Below are 24,676 nucleotides of genomic sequence, written 5' to 3'. Positions count from 1 at the left end.
CATTGAGTCCAGCCCCCTGCCCGAGGGGCAGGAAGTCAGCTGGGGTCATAGGATCCCAGCAAGATAAGCATCCAAATTTCTCTTGAAGGCGTTCAATGTAGGTGCTTGAACCACCTCCAATGGCAGGTTATTGCAGACCTCAGGGGCTAAGACAGTAAAGAAATTCTTCCTTATGTCCAGCCTGAAACGGTCTTGCAGGAGTTTATAACTGTTTGGCCTTGTCATCCCTTGGGGCTCTCTGGTGAACAATCGTTCCCCCAAATCTTGGTGAACATCCCTGATAAACTTATAGGTGGCCATCAGATCACCCCTGAGCCTGCACTTTTCCAGGCTGAAGAGCCCCATAGCTCTCAGCCTGTCATCGTAAGGTCTGTTTTCCTGACTTTGATCATGTGCTTGGCTCTTCTCTGGACTCTCTCAAGCTTCTCCACATCCTTTTTGATTGTGGAGCCCAAAATTGGATGCAGTACTCCAGCTGCAGCTTCACCAAGGCTGACTACAACAGGAGAATGACATCCTGGGATTTACTTGAGAAGCATCTATGGATGAAAGCCCCATCACCCCCAAGTCCCTTTCATCGGTAGTCCTAGCCAGTGTAGCACTGCCAAGCCTATCAGGATGCTACAGGTTTTTCCTCCCAAGGTGGAAAACCTTGCATTATTCTGTGTTAAACACCATCAGGTTCTTGTCCGCCCACATACTTTGGTGTAGATTAAAGAGAAGTGAGGAGAAAGAGAGCTCCAGGAGATGCCTCTTGCAGGGGCAGGGCAGGGCAGGGCATATGGTCCCCACCCCAGCTCTGAGATTAGGGCAGGCACTTGCCAGGGGCAAGGGACAATGTCCCAGGCCCATCTGTCTGATCTTGGAGTCGGGGCTGGGAGATGCCTGCTGTGGGAGAAGGGAACATTTTCCCCATCCTCACTCCAAGATCTCAGAGCCAGGGTCAGGACCTGTTTGCTGTGGGGGCAAGAGACATTGCTCTAGCCTCCACTCCAAGATGAGAGTAGGGGGTAGGCAGCAGGCAGGTGCCTGGGGCAGGGTACAGCTCCCCTCAATGCACTGAGGCCCAGGCCTGACCCTGATGTCCAGTGCCAGCCCAGGGCTGGTACCTGGGGAGCCTAGAGCTCCCCCTGGATGCCATATGGTAGTAGTGCAAAGCAGGAGTATCCCTGCCCTGAACTGCTCCTGTTGGGGGCAAATGTGCACTCAGGGAAAGCTTTCTGTGCAGTATTTTAATGGGCAGTAAGCTTTTTGCCCATTAATTTCATATGTAGATATGCCCACTGTTTTCTCAAGCTCTGATAGCTCCATATTCTCCTATACTGTCTGTGACAGCTAAAAAGTATGTCTGTGTGATAAAAGTGCTTGCTGAAGGCTCTATGAAAATTAGACCAAGTGTTTTTCAGTATCTGTTTAGATATTAAGTTATATGTTTTTGCTAAAAGCCTAATTAAAGTTTAAGAGTTAGTAAAACCTTGTATAAAGTAAGGCCTAGTAAATTTAGCAAAGCCTAGAAGTAGTAAGGTGCTGTGGCATAGTTAATTAACCTTATCAAAGGAATGCAAGGCTTGTCAGTCTAAGGACAGTTGAAGTAAAAAGAATTTGAGTGGATGTATGTTATCAGTACTGTTCAGAACCTATAAATTGGCTGAAATATCCGGAAATCATTCTTAAGGAAGATAGAGCTCTGTGAAAAGAATTAGTTAGCTGTTGTCCTGGATCAGTGAGCCTCTGTATCTCGAGGAACCCAGGGACTGAATTCCAGGGTCCTTCCCGGTACTTCTTGGACAGCATGGATTGGGGCCTCCTGACTTTGCTGAACTTTGTGGAAAGAGAAACTTGTTGTACATCAGACATCAGAGGGGACTACCAATAAGTTGCTGATGCAAATTGTTCTTGTCTGTCATTGTTTGTCTTGTTACTACGTGTAGTTGTGTTTTTGTTATAAACCTTTCTTATCTTTCTACCCCCAAACATACTCTCAATCCCTAACCCTCCACAGGTGGCTGGGACACTGTCAGAAGCCAGAAGGAGTTGAAACACATCAAGTCTATCTCCACATCCAAAACTTCTGTTGCAAATTCTGATTCTTTCCTGTTCAAATCCATGGAAACCTCTCTGTAAGACATCTGCCTCTGTGTGATGAATAATATGCTGGACTTGAGAATGAAAACTGGGGCTGAGTTTACATTGCTTGATAAAATCATTCCTCTACCCACTGTGTGTGGGGGGTGGAGAAGGGGAAGGAGAAGGGGCAGGGGGAGGAATGATATTAAATCATATCCAATGCCTAGAACCTCTGGAAGGGCCTCTAGGAATAAGTGACTATAGATTTGTTGGTCTATCAGGTACTACAGTTTTTGCAAATATTTGTGCTTATGGCAGTGTTGCAGAGATGACATGACAATTTGGACTCTTCCGTTAAGCAGAATCATGGGCATCTACTTGTATATGAAGCAACTGGCAACAGGTTCAAGTGGAACTCGTTAAGACAAACTGATGGGATGGGATGGGATGGGGAGGTCTAGGTAACAGTACAGAAGTAAGTGGATTCCATGTATACTGCCTGTGTCTCTATAGATTTACAGGGGATTTAGCCTTCAGAGGGTAGAATCAGAGCCATTTCAAGGATTCTGGAGTCCTTAACCACAGTGTCACTTTGCCCTACAAATTTTTTCATGTCAGTTATATCTCAGTAATTGTGCTTGAGCACCTATGGAGGGTATTTGGCCTTTTATATAATCACATACTTGAAGGCTCATGTTTTTATGTGCTCATGCTTTGGTTTTCTCTGCATTTTGCACCTTGAATCTCTGCAAACTGTAAAGAGGCACATGTGGCTCACCTTTTTTTTTTTTGGCACTGTCTGATGGTTCTTAGGACCCTTTCAAACTGTGGGTTCAGGGCCTAGACTTTGTGGCAATACTTAATGGAGTGCCTGACTAAATTAATGGGCATAGTGCAAAATCTCTCCTGCCTGTGGAAAAACTCCAGAGAAATATCTGTTGAATCAATGATGAAGTGAGCTATTCCAGGGGAGAATGATCTGCTATTTAGGACTGGCTCTTATCATGTCTACTGGCCCCTATGTATCATTCCAGTTGTGAGAAGGAGATAATTTTCCTCATCACAGGCTTAGTAAAGTACCTGTGCTCATAAGTGTGGACTGAGGGGGGATTTCCATAACGCTACAGTATGGATTTGAGCACCTCTGTACTGGGTAGCATGATGCAAATTCTAGTCTAAAGCACAACACATAGGCTACCATGGGCGGAGGGGGTCCCCCAGACCCTTTCCTGTACCATTCCAGATTCTGGATGGCTCCTAGGTAGTATAAATGTATCTTTGCCCTCTACCTAGGGCCTCATCTTCTGTGCTATAGTACAGTACCTGCCCTTCTTATTTATTGTCCTGTTTACTTTTAAGTGTGCTAGGCAGGGAACTTCTACCGCTTCCCCAGGGAGATTGCTTATGGAGGCTAACAGATTTCACTGTCAGTAAGGGTTTGGGTTTTTTTCTTCGTCTGATATTCAGTCTAAATGTTACTCTTCATTTTATTCCATTATTTTGAATTATTACTCCCTTCTGACTGACTAAATAAGTCCTCTCCTCCCTTGCTGTTTATATCTTTCGTGCGTGTAGATTTTTAGCTTGTTCTTTATAGAAATGCCTCTGTTTTTGCAGGTGAAATCTTGCTGAGGCAATGGGTTTTCTGGAAAACTGCAGATCTGTTTGATTCTTGTGGTTTGTTAAAGTATTTATGTGGTACCAACAGTAGGCTGGGTACTTTGCAGACAAGTGTTATGGCAAGGAGGTCAAAAGAGCATATAATACAAAGGTGTAGGGTGATGTATAGTGTGTAATGAAAAGAGAGGTTCAATTTTACTGTGTGTTGAATGGGCAGGAGAAACCAAACACACTCCTAGCTCTAGCTGTAGTACATACACTTACTTGATGTCACAGACTATCTCATAGGTTGTTAGCTAATCCTAAAAGAAGGACAGAAAGGAGGGGGCATAACAGTGCTTTGCCTCTTACTAACTAAGAGAGCCAGCTGCAGATGGGATAGTAAGTTTTACCTTCACAATGTAATAACACTGGTAGCAGAAACCAGGCACCCAGGAACTCCTGAATCCATAGTAGCTCTTTTTTAGGCCACAGAAGGGTGTCCGTGGGACAGAACAGCTCCATACTTTTTACAATGCTGGCCTATGCTTTAATATGGTAACAATCTGGCTCAAAGTGATTAGGTGGTGAAATTTAGCACACATCTTGTTAGCTCTACAATTTCTTAGCTTACGCTTTCTTCAGATTTTCTAACATCTATCTTCTTCACGCTTCATTGTGAGGAAGGCTCGAGTTTATAGAGTCAATTTTTCCATTCCTAGTTTGTTGCATAAAAAAGATGAATCATATCTGCTTGAATTGGGTGCTGCTTTGAGATAAAGGTCACAATTTGCTCTATAGAAAAGGAACTCTCTTCTTCCCTGAAATTCAGTTCCTTAAACTTGGTGACCATGAAAGACTGATTTATATTGCTATGGTAGAGTGGTTTATGCTGTGCTTGAATTTGAACAAAAAAAGGAACATGTTTGCAGTATGCAGCAGAACTAATTCAAAAAAAATGTTGCAAACCTTGAAGCTGGGCTCTTTCAGGGCTAACTATTTCTATCCCATGATTTTAGGAAAAGAAATTCATCTGTAGCTCAATGGAAAATAATACAGGGTAGCCTACTTTAAGTGACATCAGGCTGTGCTGAATGTCAGACAGAATGTGCAGGAAACGTTTTGTTAAATTAGACTAGTCTCTAAATTACTAATCTCCATGTTGCAGCCATTTGCTTATAATTTCAATGGCACTGGAAATGGGCTTTTCTTTTTAAAAACAGAAAATAAGGACAATGATTTTCTGAGAGGAGCAATGTTATATATGAGGGCGTTTAGGAAACTAACAGCAAAATGGCTGCCCATGCTGTCTGTGACAAAGTGAGAAACTACATAGCAGTGGGGAATACTGATGGCAACGTTGTCGAATGCACCCATCATTTTGCGTTGAACACATATAAACCTAGTGAGCATGCAAAGAAATTGGCTGCGCAACTGTCAGCATGCACCAAAGGACAACAGCTTTTTAGTGTCCTTTTTTGGGGGGCCAAAAGTGTACTGTGGTATTGTGGCACAAAAGGGTGTGTGAGATAGTTCTCACTATATGGAGGTTTATTAGTAGGTGGAGAAGTTAAAAAATGGCTGTATGTCTGTAGTGCATGAACCCCAGTCGGGATTCACCAGGGATGCAGAAGTGCAACTAATAGTTCAGAGCACCTGTCACAGCAACCAAAAAATTTCTTTGAGGATGGCATCAAGAAATGTGTGGCTCACTGGGATACCTGTTTTGCAAAACAGGGTAACTATGTAGAGAAGTGATGTGGTCTAGTGAATGATCATTACACAGCAGATAGTTTTATTTTGAAACTGCTGTTAGTTTGTGAAACACCCTCCTACCCTGAAAATAATTTGGATAATTTTGGGGGCTTTTCCCCAGAAGACAATATCCACTTCAATCCACAGAAGAGATGGTGCAAGTATTTAGGAATGACCATGTCTAATTTTAATCACCACTGCAGACTAGGCCTATTTAATTTTTTTTGTTTTGAAACAATAACATTTGCAGGGTGTTTGACTTGTAGAGAAGTCCACATAGGACCTGATCTCAGTCTTCTAAGGTATAGGTCACTTCATAAGTGAGACTGAGTCCCAGGAGCAGAATTTGAATGTGTATAAAGACTGAGGTACAATTGCTCTCAGTATGAAACATTTTTAACGCTTCTACAGTAGAAATATAAAGATGGACTAGAAAAAAAAACCCAGCAGCAGTCCAACATGTAAGATTCCAGTGTTTGGGATCAGTACTTAAATGAAGCTGCTTGCTTGTATGTGGTAAGACAAAACATGTCTGGTTTTCCCAAGGCATTACTAGACAACTGTTTTAAAGAATTTTGAGTTCCTTGTCTGAGAAGCACAACTTTAATTTTGTATTTCCTGCACCAATTAGGGGGTTGGTGGGTGGTTTTCTAGACTTCTATAGGCTGCCTAAATAGTTTGTAGCAGCTGTTGCTCCTGTTTTTTAATAGACAGATAAAGCAACTACATAACCTAAAGCAAAAATGAAGCGATGCATCAGCACTTGTTTCACAATATATGATACCTATATTCTGTGTATGTGTAATTTTTTGTACATTTCCTTGGTTTGACTGTAAATACCAATTCAATATGCTCAATATCTATAAAGAACTTTCAAATGATTCAAAAGTCTACCTCAGGACTATCACATTCAATTATTTTAAAAAGGGGAAGCCTCCTTAGTCAAATTTTGAATCCACTTAACTATCAAGAACATAAACAGTTGACTTGCATATTATTGCACTTCATGCCATAGAAGACACTGATTACACAAGTAAAACAAGAGAGAAAATGTCAATAAAAAAATAAAATGAGTAAAAGTAGACCAGAGTGGGCAAAGTGAAAAACAACCATAGGGAGACCAAAAGTAAGAGCAGAAAGGGATGGAGAGAATTCTAATGTAAAAGTGACTACTATGCATAGAGCCTAAGGCTAGGGATAGAAGTTATACATAAACCTGTTTAAGTGATCAAAAACTGGTTTAAATCTGTAACAGAACAGAAGTTCAGTGCACATAAACCAGTTTCAAAATGGCTGAAACTGGTTTAAGATAAACCTGGTTGAATGTAGTAATAGGCTTCACTGATTTGAGTCAAACTGATTTATGCAACTTCTGTCCCAGACCGCTTCCTGGGTTAAATTAAATCGGTGTCCCCCAGCATCAGAGCATGCTTTTCCATCCTGGGCTGGTCTGAGTTTTCTGCTCAAGAGAGCAGGACTAGCCCCACCCCTTCCCTCCCCAGCTGGAACACTATCACTGCTTTGACTGGCCGAGGAGCTGGAGACTGCAGGCACAGCAGCATCTGCTTGGCTTCCCTCTTATAATGTTTACAGTATGCCATTGGGCTCCAGGGTTGGGGTACTCACTCAGACCTCCATGCCTTTGGGGTTCTGTCCATGAATCAGCATTCAGCAGAAACTGGTGGGGTGGTAAACAGCTTTATCTTTATCAGGAACAGGATTCAACAACTCACATGCTCACAGCTTGCAGAGAGAACTATAACTACCCACTAACACAAATCACACCCACAGGGCATCAGTGGAAGAGACACGGTCGTCCCACTGCTGGCCCCTTAAAGGTACATTCCACATACCACACCCCTGCCCCCCCTTTGCCACTAGCTGCTCAAGTCGGGAGAGGTGGTGCTGTCATCTTCCCTGGAAATCTTCAAGAGGAGACTGGATAAGCACCTGGCTGGGGTCTTATGACCCCTGCCATCCCCAGTGCTCCTTCCTGCCCATGGCAGGGGGTCGGACTAGACGATCTGTCTAGGTCCCTTCCGACTCATTGATTCTATGATTCCATCCCCTCTCCCACAGCATGGATCCCTGCCATACAGATCCTAGCCTGCATTTGGTCATGGTCATGCCATCCCAATGCTAGCTAATGCTGAGAGGTGCCTCTGTGTGTCTCCAATGTTACTGGAACAAGGACAAACAGAACAGTATCTATTTAGGTCTTTTTGAAACTAATCAACAGGTCAGCTGGTAAGGTCCCTCTGTCCCTTCCTTTGAAAAAAGCTGTTTGAACTAATTAGAGATGCTTTTGTTTTCTTGAGGGGCTGTATTAAGTTTTGTGTTATTTGGTCCTTCCTGGCTCCCTTGCCTGTCAGGTTTTCTGCAGACAGTATGAAGAAGCAGGGAGAGGGAGATTGAAACACTTAGTATCATCAACACATGCATGCAGCACACATAAGCAGGCCTCCCCCCGCCCATCCCTCCCACACCCTTTGGCTCAGAATGCTAGGCGGGGGCCGGGGTCTGGCAACACTCCAGCACCTTTAGCAACAAGCTGGGAAAAGTCTAGGACTGTGCAGGCAGGGTGGGGGTTTAAACCCTGTCCTAATCATAGCCTCTTGCCAGGGCCTAGCCATGCCCCACCTCAGCTCTGCACTATGGAAGGGAAGGGAGGGCTCACTCTAGCATCTGGCAAGTAAGGGCTCACTCTAGCACCCTGCCAGCTTCTAGCCTGAGCCACTGCAGGCATTTGCCCGCATTTCTTGATTTAAAAGTGAATTTCTATCCACTTGCAAATCAGTTCAAGCTCTGCAGGTTAGATTGAATCTATTCAGACTCAGGCTTTTTGAATGTCTGCCCCTAGCCTAAATGTTTATCCACTGGTAACACAAGCAACTATCTTACTGATAACATCAATGCAGGCTTAATAGCATATATGAGCCCACTCATGCTGGCTCACTGTGGACAAAATGGGGAGACAGAAAGGTTCTTCTCATAATGAAAATAGTTTTATTAGAAATAGAACTCTTAGTGAATGTGGGAAGCAACATTTATAGAAGGGGGGAAGGGGTAATGATCTATGAACTCAAATATACTGTGCAAGCCTAAAAGATACAGTAGTCCATAAGGTCCCTAAGCTCTATCAGGGGTGACCACTAGTATTGGAGGGAACGCTTGTTCACCAGAGCGCCCCAAGGGATGACGAGGTCAAACAGTCATAAACTACTGCAAGACCATTTCAGGCTGGACATAAGGAAGAATTTCTTTACTGTCCGAGCCCCCAAGGTCTGGAACAGTCTGCCATCAGAAGTGGTTCAAGCACCTACATTGAACACCTTCAACAGCAAATTGGATGCTTATCTTGCTGGGATCCTATGACCCCCTTTGGGCGGGGGGCTGGACTCGATGATCTTCCGAGGTCCTTTCCAGCCCTAATGTCTATAAAATCTATGAAATCCTGGACTCTACTTGATCCTTTCTCATTTCAAAATGCAAGGTTAGGTAATATAAATCAATATTTAAATCAAGTTATTAAATAAATAAAGCTTTGAAAACATTAGCATTGTATTTTATGCATAAAAGTTTCCATATTTAAAAATTTATAATGAATGTGACATGCTTGTGATGTATATTATGCATATTGAATTTGTCACATAAAGGATTACAAGCCAGGATGATAAATACTGCCTTAATGGTATAGATGTGTTAAACTCTAACAACTGAACAACTGAATAACTTTATAAGCTATTTATAAATTGAACTTAAAAAATGAGAGTAGAAGTAACTCTGACATTTTAAGTTGCTTATTTCATACTTGATTATATTTTTATTACACTTAAGCATGTTTTGTCCTTCAAATCTTATTAAAAAGTGAAAGTCAACCAAGATAACATAGAAACAGTTGGGCCAGGCCTGCACACCTTTTTCTTGCAGATCTTCTAATAGGAACTGCCAAAGAGAAATTTGGCTGAGCAAGGAATGAGGATTTATGACTCTAATAAGAGGTCAATGCATCAGCTACATCAAGTAGTACTATATTATGTGCATACTCATCATGGTGCTATGGTAAAGCAGTATTTAAAATAAATAAGCATAACCAAATATGGCAGATACGATTTTCTGATTCAGTTAAGTATCACTGATTGTGTCCCCTTCCAAAGTGTAGCAAACTTATCCAAAGACCTTTGACCTGGAAATTAATTTAGAAAATGAAAGAGAGTAAGGATATTTGAGATTTCCATTACTTTCTAGTTTTATCCTGAAAATAAATATACACAAAATATAAATTAAATATAAAGATATAAAGAAATAGAAACACATTCTGTTTCTTTTAGCTGTAGAAGGTATAGTGGATTTGCACCTTATAGCCTAGCTAAAATGGTTATATATACATAACACAAGCTATATATATTGGTTAGACTATAAGGGGCAAATCTACCTCACCTTTTACTGGACTTCAGTCTAACATGGGCAACTACGTCTCTCTGCCCATTTAGCTATTCCAGTCCTGCCTTAAAGGAATCACAGAAATTCATTAAGTGAATATGTTGAACCTCACAAAATATTCAGTTCACTTAAACTTCTGGGTGACAGTTTGGGTCAGATCTTAATTTTTAAGAATTTGTTCACCCATCTGTAGATTTGGTACAATAAATCAGGCCTTCCTAAAAGGCTATGAAAGAATTAACTGCTTCTTCCCCGTTGTGTGTAAGCTGGGAATAGACAAAAAAAAAGAGGATATAAAGCTATTTTTCAAAATATGGGTTTTATAAAACAAATTTGAAAAAAAAAATCATTCACATTCCAACAAATCTCTATTTTGGACCCTGTCTGAAAAAGGATTGGTGATGATGCAGGAACTTCTCTTCACAGAGTCTTGAATTCTCCAAGCCCTTTCACAATATCCAAGGTTTATCTATCTTCTATGTACTAGTAAAGTGTTGGGGCACAAAAAACTTGGCACAGAAATGATAACTTTTCCTTAAGAGTGGCAACTGCCAACTTCTGTCTTAGGGAGCCATAGGTATCATCAGTATCATCAGAAAAGAAACCAAGAAATCTATCCTCATTAGGTGAGGATCTACTTTTTGGTGAACATTTGCTCTCTAAGGTTCTCTTTAAGCAGTCACCTCTTCATGAACTACATCTCAGAGAAATCTTGCATCTGGGGAGCATCTAAACAGTGTTTTCTCACAGCTTAAGAGCACTTTCCCTAGAGCTTAATTCTCTCATAATTGGAAACTTTTCAGAAATTGAATAGGCATTTCCCACAGTCTGTCTGGTAGCATGGGAAATAGAAATGCCAGAGTTTTGAATCCTTATGCTCTTACAGTAATTAAAAGAAAAGGGGCTAAAATACTAAGCAATGACTGAGGAGAAGGTGATTGGCCACTGGCAACTTCTGACACCATAAAGACCCCTAAATTAAAAGGGGATGCCAAGGCTTGTGGAGGATGACTTTTTGGCTAGGAGGCAGGGTTTTAAAATCCTTCTCATAGAGAAAATAAACATGATTTTTTTTTAGTTCCCCAAGTGGACCAAGAGGGATGGATTTGCTTCTTTCTTCTTTCCCATGGGGGAAAGACATTACCAAGATTTTATTTTCCCCACCTTCCAACATTATTAAATAGGAGTTGGGCTCTAGGTAGATTTTCTTCACCCTTTCCCAAGGAGTACAGGTAGAGGAGATGTGTTCTTCTCTTTCTCTCTTTTGATGTAAGTCCTTCTATTTTACCCATATTTGTTAGAACCATTGCAATCTGTGCTGTTTCTCGTATACTAAGTCATGATGCAAAAGTGGCTTTTTTTTTGCCAACAGCTGATCAGAACAGAAAAGTCAACCCTTTTCTATTTTTGAACACGATATCCAAGTGCATTCAAACTTAGACACAACTTGACAAACATAGTTCAAATGTAGTTCTAAACTCTGTGTAATAGCATAAATAGTGTCCTAATAACCAAAGTCAAAGCATTTGGAAGAGAACACAAACAGCAAACTTCAGGTGACAATAAAAACAGTAATAGACTCCATCTATCATTTACTAAGCGAAAAGGGTATTTTTAGATTTTCACCATGAAAAACATGTTAGAATAGACCAAATGCAAGATAAGGGTTGGGTAGGGAACGGGGCAAATGAAAAAAACAACAGATTACAGATATGCATTACTATCACTTTCATTTTATCCAGCCAAATAAAAAAGGATTATAAATACAAAGAATAATATAATAAATCCTTTGCATTTTATTTATCCAGAAAACAAAACTCACAGCATTCATAAGTGTGAATTGTAACATTTTTTTCTTTTAAATCAAAATGTTTATTGTTAGTTGTCACACTAGAAATGTGTTTTGATTTTATTTGAGAAAAAATATAATCAAAATCCATTAATCTCTTCTTGAGCTGTGCTTGTATTTTAGGACTCTCTGTATATTCTGATCAGAAATATTTGGCATGCAAACATCAACAGCAGTTGATCAGCCTTGACTTATTTTAGATACATCAGAGAACTGGTGTAGTTGTTCTGACTTATGAAATCTGAATATCTCTTGGAAGGATATGGGACTTCCTGTAAGGTTCTGTTTCATGACTATGTCCTTGAATTTAGAGGAGGTGTTAGGAGGCATTTAATTTAATTTAAATTTGCAAAGGGTTGAAAGAACTGGCAACCCTAACAAAAAGTTAGGGGAGTCTGAAAGGAGGCACTTCCTTGCTACAATATACCCTATAGAAACTGATAGAAAGTGTATGCCTACCTTTTCTAATGATTACATGCCACTTCACACTTTTCAAAAATGAACACTTGTCCTGTTGATGTTGAACAGAGCAGTGGGTGCTCAGATTCCCTGAAGACATTTTATATTGTCCTCTCCTTCACTTGAAATTACTTTCTCTATGCCTCTGCCTTCTGAATTGGAAAATATGAATAATTCTCTGTGGGGATTATTGAAATTTGTAAAGTGATTTGATGCTTGATACTACAAACTCTCTCATATATGGTTAAAACTTGGTGGAAGAGCACTTTTTTTCCATTAGCTTATATTAACTTTTCTATTGCTGTGTTATAATGCATTAATATTGAAATTCTAGTGGAAAGGCTGACAACTCTATAGCTATGGTAAGCCTATAATACACTAGTTTATTAATTGAACAATATCAATAATTTCAACACAAAATGTCCTGTGGAGGCAAGTTGAGAATTTAGCAATTATATCTCCCCAGGTTGCATTTGAGGTCTATTTTTCCCCTTTGACAGGTAAATAACTAGTTTCCCTTAATTAGACTAGATTATAAGGAATGAAAGTGTTATTGAAAACAGCAATGGAGTAGAATGTTGTCTTTCATCATGAACAGTATCATGTAAATGTCTTAAGCTGTCTAGTTACCATGATAAATAGGTTGTGGTACATGCACACTTTAATTACTAACACTGAAATCTGCTGAAATTGAAGTATTGCACTTGGTAAGAGCTATTAATGCTGAAATGACCCATTTAATAGTGACCTGTGGTATCAAAGTATGGATTTAAATTGGTAATTAATAAAAGTCCATTTCTGAAAATGCTAACACAAGAGCTCAATAAAAATGCTAACTAGGTCTCAAATACCACAGACAGTTTATTGACATTTTAATACCTATTACTTATGCTAAATACTTTTGTACACTTAGAACTAAGGATGAGAGGATAACAACGGGCATGTTTCTCAGCTAGCAGTTAGGAGATGAGTGGTAAACTTAGTGGACTAGTTCACTTTTGTAGGTTTTAATCCCGCTTATAATGAAGAAACACAGCATGATTTCTTTTTGAAGCTGCATTATATAAAATGAACTCTTTTATCTCAGACTGCAGAGGACAAGAATTCTGATTAAAAGAAGAAGAAGAAAATTAAGTAGTTCTCATCAGACTATATTTGTAATGTCCAGGAGATGAGCAAAGTGAGCTCTGTTCTTTATGATTTAATAGTCAAAGGGGTGCTACTGAAGCAAAGATATCAGGTGAAAAATAATCTGTCAGGCTGTTTCCATCTATAGATCTTGTACCTGAGCTTGTACCTGATTTTCAGAGATTCTGAGCATCTGTAGCTTCCATTCCATTCAATTAACATGGTAAATGAGAAACTCCTCTGAAAATCAGACCTTTCATCACAAGTGCAGGTGTCTCAAATAACATAGAATACATCCCATTATTTTTCAGTGAAGTAAATTGGTTTTAGTTAGGCAAAGTTCAAAAACTCCCCTCCTTTTGTTTTATTTTCTGATTTTTTGTTTTAAGTGAATATACCTTTCATCGTGTGTCATTATGTAGATATAACATAAATGATCCCCTTCCACCCATTCAATAAAGAATTTAAGTATATTGTATGTCTAAACGCTACATGACTAAGTGCCTTGCTGACTGACCATGTAAACATATAACAACTTATATTGGGAACTAACACATACTTTCATCTAAGGATGGGACCAAACTCTGAAACTTTTACATAGCTTTTGTTCAACTTTAATGAAGCAAAACTGCTGAGGTAGAGGCAAGCTCTGCCTGAGTGGCTATGGACTAAAATTTGAATAAGGGCTTTGGGATTTGTCCATATGTGTGCTAATTTGAAGAAGGCAACAGGTTTAGCATTTTTTTCTCCTTTCTGTACCTCAGCCAAATTTCTGATGCATTACTCCTATCAGGCCTCTGACAGACATTCATTTAAAGGTGCAGTGGGACCTGTTCCCTGATTTCAGCGATCATGCCTCCTGCTATGCCACAGGTGCGTAGTAGAATGGGTGATTGTAGGATCAGGAATCAGATTCCAATGCTAGCCTATTACCAGTGCAGGAGCCTGGGGTCGTGATCTTGGGCTTCTCCTTCTTGGGCAAGTCATAAACTTGATGCCTGGTGTGCCACCATGGTTGGGAATACCAGCCAGATGATTGCCACTCCTAAACTTGGTAATGCACCAGGGACTTGAAGGGCTCTGATTCACTTCTGTAGCTGGGAGCACTAATCAGCTGATCAGCACTCCCAGCCTTGGGAGTGCACTGGAACCCTTCAAGACTGGTGCTCTCAGCCACAGGAATGCTGATCAGCCGACTGATGCTCCCAGATGTGGGAGCACACCAGAGCACTTCACATGATGTGCATCCCACCCCAGGGGTTTACTGACTGGATGTCCAGTAAGGCGCAATAGGAACCAGCTACAAAGTTATTACACATATTTTATACTTTTCTGGCTTACCCCTGTTTTATCACACCATTAATTATGTGAATGTGTGGTTGAGCTACCACTTAAGATGCGATTAAGTGGTTAATCATGTTTTAAGTATAATGTCTGCCAGAGGCCTCAGTAGTGTAACAGAGGGGGGCATTGGCCCTCCTGCCTTTGTGGCAGGAGGGAGGTGGGTGGACATAAAAATAGCTGCTGGCACAGGGATAGCTGACCGCACTTCTGCCATCATTACCATGGCAGCCAGCGCTATCCAATGCATTGAGGCCGCCCACGGCACAGATCTACCCTTGTGCACCTCTGATTCTTATTAGGACTTTGTTATATATTAAATATCTATCTATAAGGAGTTACATTTCTAATGGGAAGTGAAGCAAAATATCTGTAGGCAAAATGCTCAAATGTATCTGTATATATGCTAATTCTGGTAACTCTTGAGGCAATTAAGATTATCAAAAGCAACCCTTAAAAAGCTACAGTTTTTCGGAGGCATTTACAACAAGCTTAGTACTAGTTGCTATTACAAGCTCAAATTCAAAAGGTAATTATGCATGTACACATGTACATACCCTGGGGGATTTAATTTTAGCAAGATTTACCCTTCTTAATTTCTGCAGAATGATCTCCAAACTCTCCATAAAGCATGCAAACTCCTCAAATCTAGGAATCAAATTTTGGTGTTCAGTAATTATTCAGAAGCAGTGAGTTTGATGGAGGCCTGTTTATTCAGTTTCTAAGCGATCAGCATCACACGCTGCATAAGCTTCTGCACTGTAAAACAACCAGTTCCACCTGGCTTATCCCACAACATGTTGCAGGTAGAGATCCAAACACAAATAAAACCCTCACAGACACATCCTGCACTGATTTTATTCCTTTTTCTTTCCCACCTGAGTGAGGTGAGGGTAGCTTGAAGTCTATATCAAATAAACAAACAAACTCCCTTGAATATAGGTCAGGATCCAAACAGGCAAATAGGTGCCATAGATCTAAATGCTTATTGAATCAAGAATCTTAATTTATCTACCAAGGCTGATTCATCTACCTATCTGCCATATACAGAGAGTTTGGTGCCTCAAGGATGGGATCCAGAACAGCCAGAAAACTAAGCAAACAGTCAACTAGGGCTGGGCAACAGGGAGTTGCTGAGGATATAGGGTATGACTAAAATTTCATTCTAATCCAAAGTTTAAGTTGTTCCCTAGGATTCCAAGCCCAGAATCCTTCTCCTATGTAGCAAGGAACTTAAGATTCATTGGGACAAAGAGACAATTCTGTACCCTGCGGTTGTGCATAGACAAAATGAGGGGCATGTGTGCACGACACTTTAAAGTGGGCTAAATGCTTTTGCACTGCTTTAATGGTGTCAGTGTTTGCAGTCTTTGGTGGCATATTGTGCATTAATTCCAGCCGCTGTAGGAAATTCAGCATCACAATGAGCATTAAATGACTTGGGGCGCAGCAAACTAAAACTCCTTCGAGGAGTTTTAGTTTGCTGCCCCTACAGCCATGGAGTGAAGCAGCAGGCTCTGTGCAGCTCCACGGCTCTGCAGGAAGCCCATTCAGGCAGCTTAGCAGCAGCCCAGGAATGCAGCTCTGGCTAAGAAAAGTGACAAACCTGATCTTTCCCTGCCCCTACTCCGCGAGCCTGCCTGCCTGCCTGCTTGAGCTGTGGGGGGGGGCCAGGACCACTTGAGCCAGGTGCCTGTGGGTGGTTGCCACCTGGCAGGGGCCACAGCTGCCATGGTGGGAAGCACTAGCGCCCCCTCCCTCCCCCAGCCCCGCAGCCCAGGGAATGCTCTGTCCGCTGGCAGCTCGCACTCCCCTCCCCACTGAAGAGGAAGATAAGTCAGTGGGGTGTGTGCACAGCATGGGGGTTTAATCAGCCCTAAATTGAAGCAGTGTTTTTTAAAACCCACCGCTTCAATTTAGGGTCCCCGTTTCATCTACACATGCCCTATGGCATTATAATGGGGGAGAGACATGTAGATTTCGTTGCTCTAAAGACTTATGTTTTACAAGTCTACTGTATAAAATGCACACTGGGCATCTCTACATGAGATGCTTTACTGCTCAGCAGACTAATTTGCTGCACAGTAAAGTGTCACCATCTACACGTGCACAGCTATTAGGGTAAGGGAACCTAAAGTATGCTGCAGCACAATAGTCTTATAAAATACAAGTACAGTACTATCCTATTGCAGTTTTTTTCATGCAGAAGCACATGTGGCTGGCTGGGGCACAGGGTGCTTCAGTGCGTGGCTAGCCAGCAGGCAATCCCTGCACTGAGGCAAACCGTGCCCCAACCAGCTGTGAAGGCAGCAGAGCAGCCAGCCCAGGACTGCTCCCCCATCTCTGTGTACTACAGGTCCCCCACACTGAGGCACACTGCACCCCAGCCAGCTGTAGAGCAGCTGTCTGGGTCACAGTGTACCTCGAGATGGAGGAACAGCCAATGCTGGGGTGGCTGCTCTCCCATGTCTGCATGATGAGGAGCCCCAGTCCTAAGCTACATGGAAACCCTTGTTACCAGATTTGTCCATCACTTCGGGGTGTGCTCATTTATTAGGGATATGTTTCTAAGGTCTTTGTAATTCTATCAATGTACTGCTTGTGTTACTTGTGTTTCTATATGGAGCTGTATATCTCCCTTCTGCAAGTCCTCACCCCCAATGGAGCTATCTTGCAGGACTCAGTTTCAGTGGGGCTGGGTTCTTCCAGTCACCAAATCAATCATACACACAAACACACAAATTAATGTGACATGCCTGACCCGGCTAGGTTGATAAGCGTGGACAGGCTGACAACCTCATATGCCAGAAATCAGTTCATCAGAGCAACAATAAACTGCAGTCAGAAACAAGCACACAGGTGAACAGAATACCTCTGAATCCAGCTGGATGTCCAGCTGACACTCTCATGGGCCAGCATTCAGTTCATTACGGCACGTCTGAGCCAAACTGGGTCAATCAGCCTGTACAAGCTGATCCCCTTATGTGTTTCAAACTCAGCATGTCCCAATCTTTTGTCCTACCTGTCCTAGTAGGAGTAGCCTCTCAATGAACAGACGCCACAGTATTTCTGGACTTCACAGGGATCTTTAGCTTAGGTAAAAGAAGTGTTGGTACAGAACAAGTGGGGAAGGAGAAGTAAAGGAGGAAAAATACATCCGGTTACCACCAGTTTGACTATAAAAGTTATTTATTGCTAAGTATATGGAATATATAATGATGCTAGTAGTAATAGACTAGACATGCAAAGGAAAACAAACACAAACAATTACAATACTACCCTGGTTTCACTAAATATTTGGGGAAACTTAGCTCAAGCTTAACTAATACAGTTCAGGTTCAGAAATCTATGCCTAGAGAAAAAAGAGAAAAGAGAGAGAGAATGAGAGCTGGGTTTCACCAGTCCAAAGGTACTAGGGTTCCAATGCTGACAGGTAAAGTTCTTAGCACAGTCCTTGAAGGGAAATGATCTGTTTCTTTCAGCTTCTCAGGAACAACAGCAGATGATGGCAGAGAGATTTCTTCTCTTGAAGCACAACTTTGTTGCTTTTTTTTACAGATTTGTATATCCTCAGTTCAGGGTCTTCAAAGCATTCTTTTAATAGTGTAAATAATTGTCTTTTCTATTGATAAGGGGTTATCTGGTTTGGAACATCTCAAGAAACTGATTAACAACCAGGAAAATAACATAAGTTTTTAAGGAGTAACCAGACACTTAGGAGCCATCTTGAAATTCCTGTGGATAGCAGATATACTGAATGGGATACCTCATTGTTTCTTCAGAAACAATAGATAGCTTGCAGCATCAGCGTTTGTGTTTTTACCTGTTGTGAATAAGCCTCAGCTTAGCATGACTTTTCCAGATCTTACTATAGTCTTTTAACAGACTTAAGGGAATTATTGGAGCATTCATAAACTTTTGTGGGGAGAACTTCCACCAGTCATCCCGGGAAAAGTATGACATTTGTGGTCAGGGTTCCAACGGGCTGGATGTTGTGATGAACCCTTAACCATTGTTCAAATGTTGCACATACCCCTGTTTTTCCCCTGTACCACTAATAAAATGTGATAGGATCTCATGCACAATCCCATAGTCATGTCTTCTGCCATGCATATGTGGTATGGCAAGTAGCACAATTGTGTGGATCATGCATCAGATCCCATCATTCCTTTACCTGCACATGTTGAGGGGGCTTGAGAGGGATAATCTATTGGTTTGAATCTCTTCAAACAAAGAAGAGAATTATAAACTCAATTCAAATATGGATGAAAGTTGTAACTACTAAACTATAGTATAGAAACTTCTTCAACCATATGTTAAAAGGAGACCTGCAGGCCTTGCTGAATTGTAGGTAGAGACCACATAGCTATGTTCTGCTATTGCCTGCTGCAGTAGATGTATGTAAAAATAGTGCCTATTTTCTGGAAGATGATCAGACAGAACTATATTGTTCAATAAGTTCAGTGTTCTCTTAACAAAGATTGATTCCAAACATTAAAAGGGTACAATGTGGTTATGTAATTCATTTACAGCTCAGTTACCAAAAAAAATAATAAAAAAACAAAACAAAACATGCCTGTATGCTAAACTACTTTGTTTATATTTTAAAAAATCTTAAACTTTATTTTTTCTCTTTATTCCACAATTTCTAGCTTTAGCTATAGTCAACCTCTTAAGTTTATTTGATGAGATATCCTTCATTCTGGCAGATTTCAGTGCTTGTTTCCCTTTGCCACAATAGCAAAAAACTGAGAATGATCCATTTGTGAAGTACCTTTGGGGATAAAGAGTATTGACCTGAGAACTAGGAAGCTATAATTTCTAGTCTCAGTTCACCTGACAGCTGTTTATATTCCAAATTCACTATATGTGCTTTTAAGAAATACTTTATAATCCTACCTTAGAAGTGAAGAATTATTTACCTTGTTATACAAATAAGTTAGCCAAGTAATGGACAAGGTCACATCAAGCAGAGTGGAGCATCTGGTCATCTCAGATCACCAGTCCAAATCACACTGAGTTAGTAACGTATCATTCTAGGAAAAACATACTAAATGATCCATTTGCCAATCTGGTGTTCAACTGATGATTGGGGATCCTGGTTTTCTCTGACAAAAAAAAAATCCCCATTTTTTTTGGATTAAAAAAGTTACCCAAACTCCATATTTTTACATAGAGTTTTATTTATATATATTAGTGGCATTTCATTTTAATCACAGAAGAACGTAGAATATGGGTTACTTTTTTTCATCTGAAAATTAGAGAAAACCAGTATCCCTGCTGATGATCTACTGACTAGACACTCCACTTTTTCAGAGTAAGAAATACAAATAAGAATTTCTGGGCGTGTCCACACATTCATTAATGTGCTTTTGGTAATGCACATGAAATTTAGTACCTTCATGTTGAGGTACTAGTAAAACATGCATTAGACTATTTTAATATTCATTAGTGAATGTGCACAGTTTTTTATGATGCTTTAATGGGCATTAAAATAGGCTAATGTACATTAAAGTGCATGTGTAGATGTGCCCCCTGATCCCAATATACTGCTGCTTTCTACCAAATAGTGTTAGAACCTATTAATGCCAAATGTGCAGTGATCCCTCTCTAGTGACTGAACTATAAAAAATTAATTATTTCTGTAAGCAAAGACCTAGGGACATGAAAGACCAGAATTTAAATATGGCTTGGTGTGGAGTTTCCTTATTGTCATACTTGAATTTTAATTCTCCTTATAAAATGTTTGGATATACTTACAAGACATCTCTCAAAAGGCTTTCTAGCTAAAATACTATTTGTCACATGTAGTTTAACATGTAAAAATGTGTGCTCTATATTTTCACCCCATCATCCTCATATTGAGGAATCACTGCTGCTGTCACTGCTGCTGATTTTCACCTGTTGTTATACATTTTGATTGCTTGTGTCACACATTGGTAGGACTACAAGTCAAGAGGTATGTCCATAATTATGACTAGCATAAAGATAAATTATCCCTACACACAATGTAGTTTTTCAGAACCATCTATTTCTCATTAGGTTATCCTTTTGTAGTAAAAACCCCCAAATCTTCTCCTTATTGCATTATCACCTTATTATAGTTCAGACCCACTATAACATTTTGCTAATATATGTCTATATATATTACATCTATATGATTCTCCTCTCCCTTATATATGACAGCTTTCCAAAACCTTAGCTTCACTATTAGCAGGTTCTACAGCTATTAAGCTTCCAGTTTAAACATATTTTTCTAGTCTTCTTGTTACAATAAAGAAAATAGGAAATATGGACCGGAATGTAGGAAGACTGGGTTCAAGTCCTTTTCCTGTAACAGACTACTGTATAACCTCAGTGAAGCTATAACTTCTCTTCAAGCTTCCATATTTTACATGGAAATACATTTAGAGCTGATTTGGAATCTTCTGATTAAATTATATCAATGTCAATTGATTGAAACCAAAACATATGGGAATGTACGTATCAATTCCAAGTAGGATGAATTCTAATAAATATTTTAATACTTTTTTATACAAAGTGAAACAACTCTATTAGGAGAGATTAAGAGAAACCAGACACAGAACAGTTAGCTACCTGATAATTAGATTGAGGAATGTGGAAGTTTACGGTTCAATTCCTTGTTTTGAATCTGGTGGAACAGGATCTTGAACTTGTGTGCCTTCAGCAAATGCTTTGATTAGGCTTTGGAGTATCTTGGTGCCTGCTCTTTCTGGCATGTCACTTCAGAAGACCTTGATGTTTGTCTTACTTTGAAATGAGAGAGATTTGGAATTCTCAAAACTTTTCTCTGACAAGAAAATCATTCCCTCTGGGCATAATAATAGGACTTCTTTCTTCCTTCCTTTTGTTTATTTTTTTAAATATAGTATAAGCTCTTTAGAGAAATTGCTGTCTTTTCTGACTTGTCTACACCATAGTAGCTGCATGTTGCTGCTGGATCATTCTTGAGCTCACCCACACTTATACTCCAAACCACAATGTAGTCAAGCCATCTCTGTGTGTACAGTGGGACTTCTATCCCACTAAAAACTATTAGTAATCCTTGTGGAAGACCAGTAGGAGGTGCTTCTGCAATGAACCACCCACCTCACTGCACCCAACCATCTACCAAGCTCTGAGTACCTCCCTGGGGCTGTCTCACATCTAGCTGAGCCCCTTCCTGGAGTACACCCGCAAGCCTGGGGGTAACGTTGCCACCACTCATGAGTCTCAGTCTGTTAGTGGCTCTGTGCCTCATGAGGTACATAGGCTTTATAGACCTGAAGGGGGTACTCAACCCATTGCAAGATCCTGGAGCGCTTCCCTTAGTCTGAAGCACAAACAGTGGTTTCCCTTAGATAGCCAGACCAAGGGGACCCTAAGGTGTAACCTAGACCGTCTCCCAATAGTCTCCCATGTTAGTTACAGAGGGGGACTTTATTGATTACAAGGAGTAGGTTTGGAATAAGGTAGAAGGTAGTGCAACATCAAAGAATAACCGTTAGACCAAACAGTGGCATGGTAGCCTTTGATCACTCATCTGAGTTACTGCAGGTGATATATCTAGTTAGATTCCAAGTAGCTTACTCACAAGTATCATCCAGAAGCTGATAGAGCTTTCCTCTGGAGGCAGAAAGTTTGCAGTGTATCCATGTGTTTCAAGAGAGAGGGATAGACAGCTGAACTGCTCTCTGTGTCTTTGCCATGGCTGTGCCCCTACTCCCAGCAGTCTTTAACTTATATAGACCTTATGATCTCATTTACCTGATCCTGTAAAGGCCAGCAGTTGTTGGCTGCCAGCCAACCAATTTGAAATGCATCACTGGTTGCCGGGTAGACTGGCAGGGTCTCTGGCCCCCTCCCAGTTATGATGTCATTGTTTAGAACAATAGGGAGTTTAAGCCCCCACCCAGATGTGTGAGGCCAATCATGCAGGCAGAGGGAGCAGGTTCCCCCTCCATCAGGAATGCATCCAGGTCAGATCATACCTCAGAGTTACCTGAAGCAGATGGGGACAGGGGTTTCTGCCCTCTGCAGTGACCATGGTAACCAAATTATTAGATAGGTAATGAGCCTGATGTCAGAGTTTGGGGGGAAACTGAGATGGCATTCTGACATACTCCTAAAATACAAATATGTAATAGTTTGCACTGCCACTGTTTTTTCACTATGTGGGGAAGTATTGCTTAACACAGTTTGAAATAGTTTGACCTTTCTTGTAATTTTTAATGTGTTTACACTCATTTTGTCTCATCTGTTTGCCCACTCCTTTCTTTGCTTCCTTTCTGCCTTTTGTGACTAGAAAGTGATCAGCAATGTTTATGCAAATATGTACTATGTACCATCCGTTATTTACTGAGCTTTCCTATTAAGGGGTACTTCTCTCAGGCTTAGAATGACTAATAACCTAAACACTGTTGTAAACTTTTATAATTTAAAAAAAAATAGTATGTGAGGGTTAATTTGTACAGATACAATAACAATGTAACTGGTCTTAAATAAAAGCTTTGCATGGGGCCCTTTACAACCCAAAACATTGAGTTCATGTAATTCTCATTGGCTGCATCATAGTGACAGTGACCACAAAAGACATGCAGTTATGCCCAAGTCCTCAAGAAGGTAATGTTCTGGATAAAGTTTTGGTTCATTTTAATTTCCTATACTCAAGTTTTGTAGCCTTTGCTTTCCCAAAAAAACATTTAATCAATAAAACATCTTCCAGCAGGAAAGAAGTTAAGGTTGCAAAATCTGGCCCTTCATTTATAGAGTGTATAATCTTGATTTCTCCCTCTTCCATGGCTAAATCAGTTACACTGCCTATTTATATATTAGCAAATTTCTTTGCAGCGGACAATTAGATTGCCTCAAAGCTTTCTATTTAGTAAGATTAGTTTATATACTCTTTATCTTTATAAAAATAGCCTTAAAACCTGGCAATATTCATTCCAGGAAAGAGGAAACACCATTAAGCCTTATACAGTATCAATATTTCTTCTTCTGATTGCTATTCTGTCCTCATGTTGATCCATCTAAATATCCAGTTTGTCTTTTTAACTGCAGGCATGCACAAGGGGATCTTGGTTTCGGGGATTTATCTACAATAACTTCTAAATCCCTTTCTCTTGACTAGAGTACTGTACAATTTTCATTTAATAAATTGCCTCTTCTTTGCTTTGTGGCCCAAAGGTTTGCTGTTGTACTTCCTTTAAAAAGGGTTATTTATTTGCTCATAGTAAGATGGTACTAACAATGGAGCTTCCCTATTTCTCAGATCTCAAGTTCTGTTTTTTGTTTACTATGAAGAACACACTATAGCAAGTATTGTGGAGTAACTGCTCCACGGTAAATCACTGCCCTTCTTTTCTAATTCATGTTTCCATTCCCTCAATTCTGCCAAAGTCCTAGTCAGATTTCTAATTCCTTTACTGATTCTAGCCTGTACCTCACTGGGCTTAAATAGTGGTAGCAGTAATTATTTAAAAATAATCTGCTTAGTCCTCCACAAGAATATTGAAGGTTATAGGAAAAAGAAAGAAACTGAAACAGTGTGCAACTCAAATTTACAGCCCTAAGTAGAAATTTGTAAATTTTGAAATATAAATATGTTCTAAGTATTTGAGCTTTAGGAGTCTTACATTTCATCCTGGCTGGACTTTAGCATTCAGATCATTAATACTATTGCAAGGGATGGTCTTTATAAGGGATATGAAGAAGCTGTTCCTTTGGGAAAAAAAATAATTGGCAAGCGTTGGAATTTGCAGATCAGACGACAGTCTGATCATCTAAAAGTCAACTTCTATGTTGTTTCAGCCAGTCCTCCCCTAAAAAATACTACCTCAATGAGATAAACTTGAGTAGCATGTAGTAGTTTCCTTTGCCCTATCTCTACTCTTCCATAAAATATGATTGCTTGTTCTCATTTGTATTTTTTTAAGTAGATGTTAAGGCTTGTTGTGAAGGCCCATGGACTACTCACTTTCTCTTGCAAACAGACCTTCATGTCAGCAGATAACCACACAGCTTTATTTACAA

The sequence above is a fragment of the Crocodylus siamensis genome, chromosome 1 (genome assembly GCF_052110815.1).
Source record: "Crocodylus siamensis isolate JL-2025a chromosome 1, ASM5211081v1, whole genome shotgun sequence".
NCBI classification, from domain to species: domain Eukaryota; kingdom Metazoa; phylum Chordata; order Crocodylia; family Crocodylidae; genus Crocodylus; species Crocodylus siamensis.
The sequence above is the reverse complement of the archived record's forward strand: the minus strand, read 5'-3'. Positions refer to the sequence as shown.